At 38.7% G+C, this 12,003-nt stretch overlaps 1 protein-coding gene across 1 annotated transcript in view; it reads right to left on the bottom strand.

Annotated features, from left to right (window-relative positions):
- The window catches only part of TMEM117 (transmembrane protein 117), a 580,634-nt gene that overhangs the window by 233,411 nt on the left and 335,220 nt on the right, over positions 1–12,003 (bottom strand). The gene's annotated exons all lie outside the window — the stretch shown is intronic.

A 12,003-nucleotide genomic window follows, 5' to 3' on the forward strand; every position in this document is an offset into this window, starting at 1 on the left:
AGTATGGCCATTTTCACGATATTGATTCTTCCTATCCATGAGCATGGTATGTTCTTCCATTTGTTTGTGTCCTCTTTTATTTCACTGAGCAGTGGTTTGTAGTTCTCCTTGAAGAGGTCCTTTACATCCCTTGTAAGCTGGATTCCTAGGTATTTTATTCTCTTTGAAGCAATTGTGAATGGAAGTTCATTCCTGAATTGGCTCTCTGCTTGTCTGTTACTGGTGTATAAGAATGCTTGTGATTTTTGCACATTAATTTTGTATCCTGAGACTTTGCTGAAGTTGCTTATCAGCTTAAGGAAATTTTGGGCTGAGACGATGGGGTTTTCTAAATATACAATCATGTCATCTGCAAACAGGGACAATTTGACTTCTTCTTTTCCTAACTGGATACCCTTGATTTCTTTCTCTTGCCTGATTGCCCTAGCCAGAACTTCCAACACTATGTTGAATAGGAGTGGTGAGAGAGGGCATCCCTGTCTTGTGCCAGTTTTCAAAGGGAATTTTTCCAGTTTTTGCCCATTCAGTATGATATTAGCTGTGGGTTTGTCATAAAGAGCTCTTATTATTTTGAGGTACGTTCCATCAATACCGAATTTCTTGAGCGTTTTTAGCATGAAGGGCTGTTGAATTTTGTCAAAAGCCTTTTCTGCATCTATTGAGATAATCATGTGGTTCTTGTCTTTGGTTCTGTTTATATGCTGGATTACGTTTATTGGTTTGCGAATGTTGAACCAGCCTTGCATCCCTGGGATGAAGCCCACTTGATCATGGTGGATAAGCTTTTTGATGTGCTGCTGAATCCGGTTTGCCAGTATTTTATTGAGAATTTGTGCATCGATGTTCATCAGGGATATTGGTCTAAAACTCTCTTTTTTTGTTGTGTCTCTGCCAGGCTTTGGTATCAGGATGATGTTGGCCTCATAAAATGAGTTCAGGAGGATTCCCTCTTTTTCTATTGATTGGAATAGTTTCAGAAGGAATGGTACCAGCTCCTCCTTGTACCTCTGGTAGAATTCAGCTGTGAATCCATCTGGTCCTGGACTTTTTTTGGTGGGTAGGCTATTAATTGTTGCCTCAATTTCAGAGCATGCTATTGGTCTATTCAGGGATTCAACTTCTTCCTGGTTTAGCCTTGGGAGAGTGTAAGTGTCCAGGAAATTATCCATTTCTTCTAGATTTTCTAGTTGATTTGCGTAGAGGTGTTTATAGTATTCTCTGATGGTTGTTTGTATTTCTGTGGGGTCAGTGGTGATATCCCCTTTATCATTTTTTATTGCGTCTATTTGATTCCTCTCTCTTTTCTTCTTTATTAGCCTTGCTAGCGGTCTGTCAATTTTGTTGATCTTTTCAAAAAACCAACTCCTGGATTCATTGATTTTTTGGAGGGTTTTTTGTGTCTCTATCTCCTTCAGTTCTGCTCTGATCTTAGTTATTTCTTGCCTTCTGCTAGCTTTTGAATGTGTTTGCTCTTGCCTCTCTAGTTCTTTTATTTGTGATGTTAGAGTGTACAATTTGAGATCTTTCCTGCTTTCTCTTGTGGGCATTTAGTGCTATAAATTTCCCTCTACACACTGCTTTAAATGTGTCCGAGATTCTGGTATGCTGTATCTTTGTTCTCATTGGTTTCAAAGAACATCTTTATTTCTGCCTTCATTTCGTTATGTACCCAGTAGTCATTCAGGAGCAGGTTGTTCACTTTCCATGTAGTTGAGTGGTTTTGATTGAGTTTCTTAGTCCTGAGTTCTAGTTTGATTGCACTGTGGTCTGAGAGACAGTTTGTTATAATTTCTGTTCTTGTACATTTGCTGAGGAGTGCTTTACTTCCAATTATGTGGTCAATTTTGGAATAAGTGCGATGTGGTGCTGAGAAGAATGTATATTCTGTTGATTTGGGGTGGAGAGTTCTATAGATGTCTATTAGGTCCGCTTGGTGCAGAGATGAGTTCAATTCCTGGATATCCTTGTTAACTTTCTGTCTCGTTGATCTGTCTAATGTTGACAGTGGAGTGTTGAAGTCTCCCATTATTATTGTATGGGAGTCTAAGTCTCTTTGTAAGTCTCTAAGGACTTGCTTTATGAATGTGGGTGCTCCTGTATTGGGTGCATATATATTTAGGAGAGTTAGCTCTTCCTGTTGAATTGATCCCTTTACCATTATGTAATGGCCTTCTTTGTCTCCTTTGATCTTTGATGGTTTAAAGTCTGTTTTATCAGAGACTAGGATTGCAACCCCTGCTGTTTTTTGTTCTCCATTTGCTTGGTAGATCTTCCTCCATCCCTTTATTTTGAGCCTACGTATGTCTCTGCATGTGAGATGGGTCTCCTGAATACAGCAGACTGATGGGTCTTGACTCTTTATCCAGTTTGCCAGTCTGTGTCTTTTAATTGGAGCATTTAGTCCACTTACATTTAAGGTTAATATTGTTATGTGTGAACTTGATCCTGCCATTATGATATTAACTCGTGATTTTGCTCGTTAGTTGATGCAGTTTCTTCCTAGCCTCCACGGTCTTTACATTTTGGCATGTTTTTGCAATGGCTGGTACCGGTTGTTCCTTTCCATGTTTAGGGCTTCCTTCAGGGTCTCTTGTAAGGCAGGCCTGGTGGTGACAAAATCTCTAAGCATTTGCTTATCTGTAAAGGATTTTATTTCTCCTTCATTTATGAAACTTAGTTTGGCTGGATATGAAATTCTGGGTTTAAAATTCTTTTCTTTAAGAACGTTGAATATTGGCCCCCACTCTCTTCTGGCTTGTAGAGTTTCTGCTGAGAGATCTGCTGTTAGTCTGATGGGCTTCCCTTTGTGGGTAACCCGACCTTTCTCTCTGGCTGCCCTTAAGATTTTTTCCTTCATTTCAACTTTGGTGAATCTGGCAATTATGTGTCTTGGAGTTGCTCTTCTGGAGGAGTATCTTTGTGGCGTTCTCTGTATTTCCTGAATTTGAATGTCGGCCTGCCCTACTAGGTTGGGGAAGTTCTCCTGGATGATATCCTGAAGAGTGTTTTCCAACTTGGTTCCATTTTCCCCCTCACTTTCAGGCACCCCAATCAGACGTAGATTTGGTCTTTTTACGTAATCCCATACTTCTTGCAGGCTTTGCTCATTTCTTTTTCTTCTTTTTTCTTTTGGTTTCTCTTCTCGCTTCATTTCATTCATTTGATCTTCAATCGCTGATACTCTTTCTTCCAATTGATCGAGTCGGTTACTGAAGCTTGTGCATTTGTCACGTATTTCTCGTGTCATGGTTTTCATCTCTGTCATTTCGTTTATGATCTTCTCTGCATTAATTAGTCTAGCTGTCAATTCTTCCACTCTTTTTTCAAGATTTTTCGTTTCTTTGCACTGGGTACGTAATTCCTCCTTTAGCTCTGCGAAGTTTGATGGACTGAAGCCTTCTTCTCTCATCTCGTCAAAGTCATTCTCTGACCAGCTTTGATCCGTTGCTGGCAATGGGCTGCGCTCCTTTGCAGGGGGAGATGCGCTCTTATTTTTTGAATTTCCAGCTTTTCTGCCCTGCTTCTTCCCCATCTTTGTTGTTTTATCTGTCTCTGGTCTTTGATGATGGTGACGTACTGATGGGGTTTTGGTATAGGTGTCCTTCCTGTTTGATAGTTTTCCTTCTGACAGTCAGAAGGACTGTCTGTTGGTCTGTTGGAGATTGCTTGAGGTCCACTCCAGACCCTGTTTGCCTGGGTATCAGCAGCAGAGGTTGCCGAAGATAGAATATTGCTGAACAGCGAGTGTACCTGTCTGATTCTTACTTTGGAAGCTTCCTCTCAGGGGTGTACTCCACCCTGTGAGGTGTGGGGTGTCAGACTGCCCCTAGTGGGGGATGTCTCCCAGCTAGGCTACTCAGGGGTCAGGGACCCACCTGAGCAGGCAGTCTGTCCGTTCTCAGATCTCAACCTCCGCGTTGGGAGATCCACGGCTCTCCCCAAATCTGTCAGACAGAGTCGTTTGCATCTGCACCGGCCCCCGCTGCTTCCCCTGTTGGTCTTCAGCTGTGCGCTGTCCCCAGAGGTGGAGTCTACAGAAACAGGCAGGCTTCCTTGAGCTGCTGTGAGCTCCACCCAGTTCGAGCTTCCCAGTGGCTTTGTTTACCTACTTAGGCCTCAGCAATGGTGGGCGCCCCTCCCCCAGCCTTGCTGCTGCCTTGCGGATAGATCGCTGCAGACTGCTGTGTTAGCAGTGAGGGAGGCTCCGTGGGCGTGGGACCCTCCCGGCCAGGTGTGGGATATATTCTCCTGGTGTGCCTGTTTGCTTAAAGCGCAGTATTGGGGTGGGAGTTACCCGATTTTCCAGGTGTTGTGTGTCTCAGTTCCCCTGGCTAGGAAAACGGATTCCCTTCCCCCTTGCGTTTCCAGGTGAGGCGATGCCTCGCCCTGCTTCAGCTCTCGCTGGTCAGGCTGCAGCAGCTGACCAACACCGATTGTCCGGCACCCCCTAGTGAGATGACCCCAGTACCTCAGTTGAAAATGCAGAAATCACTGGTCTTCTGTGTCGCTCGCGCTGGGAGTTGGAGACTGGAGCTACTCCTATTAGGCCATCTTGTTCCGCCCCCTTTTTTTTTTTTTTTGAGACAGAGTCTCGCTCTGTCACCCAGGCTGGAGTGCAGTGGCACAATCGGCTCACTGCAACTTCTGCCTCCTGGGTTCAAGTGATTCTCCTGCCTCAGCCTCCTGAGTAGCTGGGACTACAGGCGCGTGCCACCATGTCCAGCTAATTTTTTGTATTTTTAGTAGAGATGGGGTTTCACCGTGTTAGCCAGGATGGTCTCGATCTCCTGGCCTCTTGATCCGCCCGCCTCAGCCTCCCAAAGTGCTGGGATTACAGGTGTGAGCCACTGTGCCCAGCCTACAGCTTATGTTCTTTCTACACTGCAAGTCTCCAGTGTATTATTCTACTTGGGGCAAAAGGAGTGCAGTGGGCCCTGGAAGAATCATATTGATCCCTGGGGGACATTTAATGCAAGGCAACCTCTCTATGTCTAACAGTACTACAATATTTCAGAATCATTTAAACTCAAGGATTTGACAGCAAAACCATCTGTGGAGATGTTCAATATGGTATACAACAAATTATGCTCAAATAGAATGGAGGACGTTTTATTGCATATAATTTCAGGAACAAATACATATTCTACGGGCCATCTTAGTGCATGTATCCTATACTTCTGTGAAACTCAAGTGGAAAAAAGATGTAATAATCCCACAAGAGACTGGAAATCCTTTAAGAAAGAGCACATTTGAAAAATTATTGCAATATTAGTTTGTTCATTCAATAAATATTTATTAAGGAATAACACTGAGCTACATACAATACTAGTATGGAACAAAAATTATAGGTTTTAAATTTTGACAGACTGGTATATTTCATATTTGATAACAAGCCTTGTAAATTTGGGTAGAGAAGCTAATTTCAGAGACAGGAGTACTTGGAAAATTTAAAATTCTGTGCGAAATTGCTCTTTTCCATTCACTAAGGAAGAAGATTTTGCAGGATGCTTAAATTTGTGTGAACATAGATAGGAGTTTGACTAGAGGACTAATAAATATAATCATTTTCCTGCAAGGCTTGTAGCAGCATGATCATTTAAGTAGTAAAACATGTTTATTTTAGAAATTTTTATTTGTCCACTTAGAAACAGGGCAGTCTTGTGTAATTGACCCCATAAAGACTGAACTTGTTGCCAAATTGCAAGTCTTTTTAATTTTTATACTGACTCTACCTCTAAAACATTTGTAGGAAGGAAAGCAAGTTGTTTTTTCGCATATTTGGTCCAAATACAATGTGAAACTTCATTTCTTTCACAAAACCTATTGTTAATACCCTCCAACAAAATTCACTTTTATAGATTCACCCTTTTATTTAACTCAACTAAAGATGTTGGCAGTACTAAACATGAGTGTGGCTAAACTATACTATCCAGTTCCTTGAGGGGGTATCACTGGCCTGTTTATTTGAAATCTTTCTACTTTTTTGACGTAGGTATTTATTGCTACAAACTTCCATCTTAGCACTGCTTTTGCTGTATCCCATAGGTTTTAGTATATTGTGTTTCCATTTTCATTTGTTTCAAGAAATATTTTTATTTCCTTCTTAATTTCTTCTTCAACGCAGTGGTCATTCAGGAGCACGCTTTTATTTTCCTTTTATTTGTACAGTTTCTAAAGTTCATGTTATTGATTTCCAGTTTTATTCCATTGTGATCCAAGAAGATAGTTGATATAATTTCAAATTTTAAAAATTTGTTGAGTCTTGTTTTGTGGCCTAATATATGCTCTATCATGGAGAATGTTTCATGTGCTGATAAGAAGAATGTATATTCTATAGCTATTGAATAAAATGTTCCATAAAAGTCTGTTAGGTCCATTTGGTCTAAAGTGCAGTTTAAGTCCAATGTTTCTTTGTTGGTTTTCTCTCTAGATGATCTGTCCAGTGCTGAGAGTGGGGTGTTAAATTTCCCAACTATTATTGTATTGAAGCCTATCTCTCCCTTTATATCTAATAATAATTGCTTTATGTATCTGGATGCTCCAGTGTTGGGTGCATATGTATTTGGAATTGTTATATCCTCTTGCTCAACTGATCCTTTTATCATTATGTAATGACCTTTTATGTCTCTTTTGACTGTTTTTGACTTAAAATCTGTTTTATCTAACTATAGCTACTCCTGTCAGCATTTACTTTTCATTTATGTGGAGTATCTTTTTCCATGACTTCGCTTTCAGTGTATATGAGTCTTTACGGGTAAAATAAATTTCTTTAGGCTGCATATAGTTTGGTCATGTTATTATTTTTTCATCCTTTCAGCCAATCTATATCTTTTAAGTGGGGAAATTAATCTGTGTTGTAAAGAGATTGAAGTTTACTGATGAGGAGGTCTTATTTCTATCATTTTGTTAATCGTTTTCTGGTTGTTTTATACATCATCTATTCCTGTCCTTCTCTTGTTGTTTATTATTGTGATTTGGCAGTTTTCTGTAGTGGTAACATTTGATTCCTGTCTCTTCGATATTTGTGTGTCTGCTCAATCAGTAAGTTTGAAACTTTCGTGTGTTCATTCCATGTTGTCACTCATATGTGGAGCTAAAAAAGTTGATCTCATGAAAGCAAAGAGTAGAATGATGGTTACCAGAGGCTGAGAAGAGTGTGGTGGTGGAGGCGGTGGTGGGTGGGTAGTGATAGAGAGAAGTTGGTTAATGGGTACAAACGTACAGATAGAAGAAATAAGTTCTAGTGTTTCATAGAATAGTAAGGTGACTATAGTTAACAATATATTGTATATTTCGAAATAGCTAGAACAGAAGATTTGAGCTGATAAATGTTACAAAAAGAGATGATAAATGTTAGAGGTAATGGATATCCTAAATACCCTGATTTAATTATTACACACTGTATACATGTATCAAAATATCACATGTACCCATAAGTATACACAAATACTTTATATCAATACAAAATATACCATCCAGATCATGGTTTAAGTGTTTCTCAGAGTATTATCAGGCTTACTATGTCACACTTTCTGCCTCAACTGGCCACTCTATCAAGACTAAGATTGTAGCCCTTTAATTCAGAAATCCTCTTATTATATCCCAGAGTTTACAGAATCTTCGTAGCCTATTATTTTCATTTCAAAATTCGTGTTCCTATATTTCCATACTGCTGCCTTTTACAAGGGTTTTTTTCCAGGCCCTCACAAAAGTATAGTCTCTGTAACGGCCTTTGTAACAACTTGGATGGAGCTGGAGGCCATTATTCTAAGTGAAGTAACTCAGGAATGGAAAATCAAATATCGTATGTTTCCACTTAGAAGTGAGAGCTAAGCTATGAGGACAAAAAGGCATAAGAATGACATAATGAACTTTGGGGACTCAGGGGTGGGATGGTGGTGAGGGATAAAAGACTACATACTGGGTACAGTGTACACTGCTTGGGTGACGGGTGCACCAAAATCCAGAAATCACCACTAAATCATACCCATGTAATGAAAAACCACTTTATCCCCAAAACTATTGAAATAAATTTAAAAATAAAATAAGATATTAATAAATTCATAGAAGAAAAAAAGAAGTATGTTTTTCTGACTTTGGCTTATGTTTCAACTCCTTTATGCTGTCTCTCAGGTTTTTCTTATTCCACTGTATAGTCTCCTCATTCCAAGACCATTGGGGATGGAGAAAGTTTTGTCCAATCCCAATCCTGTCCTAGCTCCTGCACCAGGCCCCCAGGATCCACTGGGATCCAATCCATTTATTTTAGGATCCCTTTCAGCTGGGAAGGGAGAAACAAGAGGTTGTGCCAATATAGGGCTCAATGCCAGATGAAAACAGAAAATACTTTGGGAAAATCCAGTTGACCTGACATATTATGATGAGTGGCTTCAATAATCTCTAAATGCCATTAGCAGATTCAATGTTTGCCTTAAAATATAAAAAGTAACCAGGGTGCAACTTCAAGAGATTGAAGTTTACTGATGAGGAGGTCTTATTTCTATCATTTTGTTAATCGTTTTCTGGTTGCTTTATACATCATCTATTCCTGTCCTTCTCTCGTTGTTTATTATTGTTATATTTTAGAAGTCACATTTTTGAACACTGGCTAATCAATGCCAATCCAACAATGCTCTTAAAATTAGTACATTTTGGTGATGCTCCAATTTTTATCCTAGGAAGACTCAGTGAAACAATTTTTCCATTCATTGTTCTGGCTGCAGCGAAACAAGGCCAAATTCTCTTTTGTCCTGTAAATAAATCTGATGATGATTAAAAGAAATCTTTATTACCATGTTTTCCAAAGTTTCACACATTTACCTATTGCTTCTAAGGCAAAGTATGCTTAGGTAAGTTTGGTTAATATTAGGTAAGTTGGCCGCCTGATTCTTTTCATACCTATTAACTTTTCATACCTTCAGTAAAAGATCATTTCAGAAAAGGAGACTTAGCTAAAGATAGAAAATTTATATTATTACTAAATAAATGTTGAACTCGTTCTGGAAAAGTAAAATAAAATAAAACAGGTTTTACAGCATTTTAAAGTTCTCCATGTCCCTAAATGTTATGTCATAAAATCATCTTGTAGACAAAGGTATTAAGAAGGTCTGAAAAGCCTCAGTGAGCAATTTAAAAATAATGCACTCACTACTGAAGATTTTTAATCTTATTTCTTAAATGTGGCTCGTGCCTAAAATTATCTGTTAAAATGCAAATCTTACGGATTTGCTAAACCATTCTTTCTTCCACCAAAGAATGTGCAAGCTTTGCAGCAAGCCATCTCTAAAGTTTTCTAGCCCGATTTCTTCAAATGGCAAATCCCTTATTTAAGACTCTTCAACAGACACTTAAGTGAGACAGAAGAAAGAACCGAAGCTGACCAGAAGGTCTGATCTTCCTGTTAGTGTTGTAGGAATTTTGCATATGCGTTTTTCCAATGTTGGTGACCAGTCAAAATACACTGACCACATCTCTTAGGATTTTTCCTAGGGAGCAAAAATCACCTGAAAAGGCTAATTTTTTTTTAAATCCTTGATTTAATAATTAATTTTGAGAAAGGCCATCATGCAATACCTACTCCAAAGGTCACACAACTAAATGTGTTATTAGTCTACCTTTAGGAAATGGAGGCGAGACAACATCAGAGACATTTTCAATGGAACAAGTGCAAAGGCCACTGCATGATCAGTATTCATTCAGTCTCATAACTATTACAACCTTATTTATGCATTCATTCATTCAGTCTTAATGCTATAGTAAACAGATACATCTGGAAGGAAGAGGAAGAAAAAGGACAAGATATAATGACTCTTTGTAAAAACAGTTAGGTTTTGACCATATAAGCTTCTAAACCAAGAAAATCCAAGCAGCCAGTTAATGGATATGCATTAGGTCAGAGCATGAACGGCTAAGAGAAAGGTTGAGTGACAGACGAGGGAGTAGTTTTACTGGAAAAGATCAGAGATGAGTTACTTTGTCCAACACCATTCAGCTCTGTCTGGGGAGGGAGAGAAAATGCACCCTGAGGTCATGGTTTCATGCAGAAGAGTATTGAGGAAGCTGAGACAGTGGAGCCAAGAAGTGGCACCTACCCCAGAGTTTGTATGAGGGCCTAAAGAAGGGACACTATGTCAACTGCTGTAGAAGGGAATAGGTATTTAAAGACTGGGGTAGACCACAAATTCTCTGTCCACATACAATGCTCAAAGTTGCTGTGGTTCTCTTCTATGTCTCCAAATATATATCATCATCTTTATTTTGGAGGAGTTCTCTAGAATGTCCACGTTCTCTGGAGCTCCATATGGCATCTCATTCTTTAAACTCACTTTAGTGTTTCAAATAAAAGGCATATTCTGATGATTCCCAGATGACTGCATAAAGTCTAATTTATTTTCCATATCTGACTGCTGACTGTACTCCTCTACCTTGATGTTCCATAGACGCCTCAACTAACATATACATCTGACCTCACTACCTCTCTCACCACATAATTCTCACCTTCCTGAATTATGGATTTTTGTGATCAGTGTCAACTTGTCACTAGGTACACCTATCCATGTAATAAAAATTAATTAATGGATTAATTTGCCACTATCATAAACCGAGAATAGGGAATAAGTATAATAGTACAACCAACTGAAATACTGAAATAAAATGATAATATGGTAATAATAATAGATAACATGTAGTAAGTGCTTCCTACATGCCAGGTATCTTCTAAGTGCTCTGCCTGCATTAATTCATGTAATCTATATGCTTACTAAATGATAATTACTAAGAACTGTGCTAGGGTATGTCACACACACATATGCATTTACAAATGGCATATATAAATTTCATTCATTTAATTAGCAGAACTCCTATAAGGGAGCATTAGTCTCTCACTTTCCTTTTAAGGAAATAGGGGCAATAAAATCAATAGCAATAGCTAGCATTTATGAGAGCCTATCATGACATAAGTTCCATGCTAAGTGACTTACAAGGATGTAGGTATCAGTTCACTTTACCAATAAGGAAATTAAGACCCAGGTCATACCAGGATTGAGATTTAAACCCAACTGTAGCCAAATTCAACATTCTTTCCACTATTAATAGGTTATCTTTATTATTTTCTGTTTATTAAGATAGGAACAGATGCAAAAATTTTCAGAAAAATTTCATCAAAACATAATTATAGTCACAAACCTCCAGGGATTAATTTGTGTTTATGTTAACTATTGAATAAAGAGAAATATGTATTTTGATGTCAAATTAATGGGGTGTTACTCAATATCCCTGAAAACCCTATTGCCCAGTGCTCATTGCACTTCACGAGTATAGCCAATTAGTGACTGTGTAACCTTGACTCAAAATGCCTCTACTTCTTCAGCTATAAAATAGAAATAATCATAATATACCTAATAACATTTGGCTCTAAATAAATCAATAGGTTTAAAACGTTTAGAACAGGCTCTAGCACATAGATTCAAATTTTGTATACTACTATTGTAGTTACTATGGCAGCTACAATAATTAATTTCAAATCACCAACACGGATCAAGGCATTGATAGGGTAATTTCTTTTTTCATAAACTGGATCTCACTATGTTGCCCAGGCTGGAGTGCAGTGGACCAACCATAGCTCACAGCAGCCTCAAACTCCTAGGCACAAGCGATCCTCTCACCTCAGCCTCCCTAGTAGCTAGGACTACAGGCATGCCCCACAGAGCCCAGCTAGTTTTAAATTTTTTTGTGGAGACAGTGTCTTGCTATGTTGTGAGGCTGGTTTCAAACTCCTGGCTTCAAGCAATCCTCCCACCTCAGCCTCCCAAAGTGATGGAATCACAGGTGTGAGTTATCACACCCAGTTAATTTTTTAAATGGTATAAGGAAATTCAACATTATTCAATAGTTATATTCCTGAAAAACTATATACAAATCAAAATTTTAATAAAGTAAATAGCATTCTTGCAGAAAATAAGCTTCATTGGTGGATCGTACTGCACTGTAACTAGTAATTTCCTT

The sequence above is a fragment of the Rhinopithecus roxellana genome, chromosome 10, assembly GCF_007565055.1.
Source record: "Rhinopithecus roxellana isolate Shanxi Qingling chromosome 10, ASM756505v1, whole genome shotgun sequence".
Lineage (NCBI taxonomy): Eukaryota > Metazoa > Chordata > Mammalia > Primates > Cercopithecidae > Rhinopithecus > Rhinopithecus roxellana.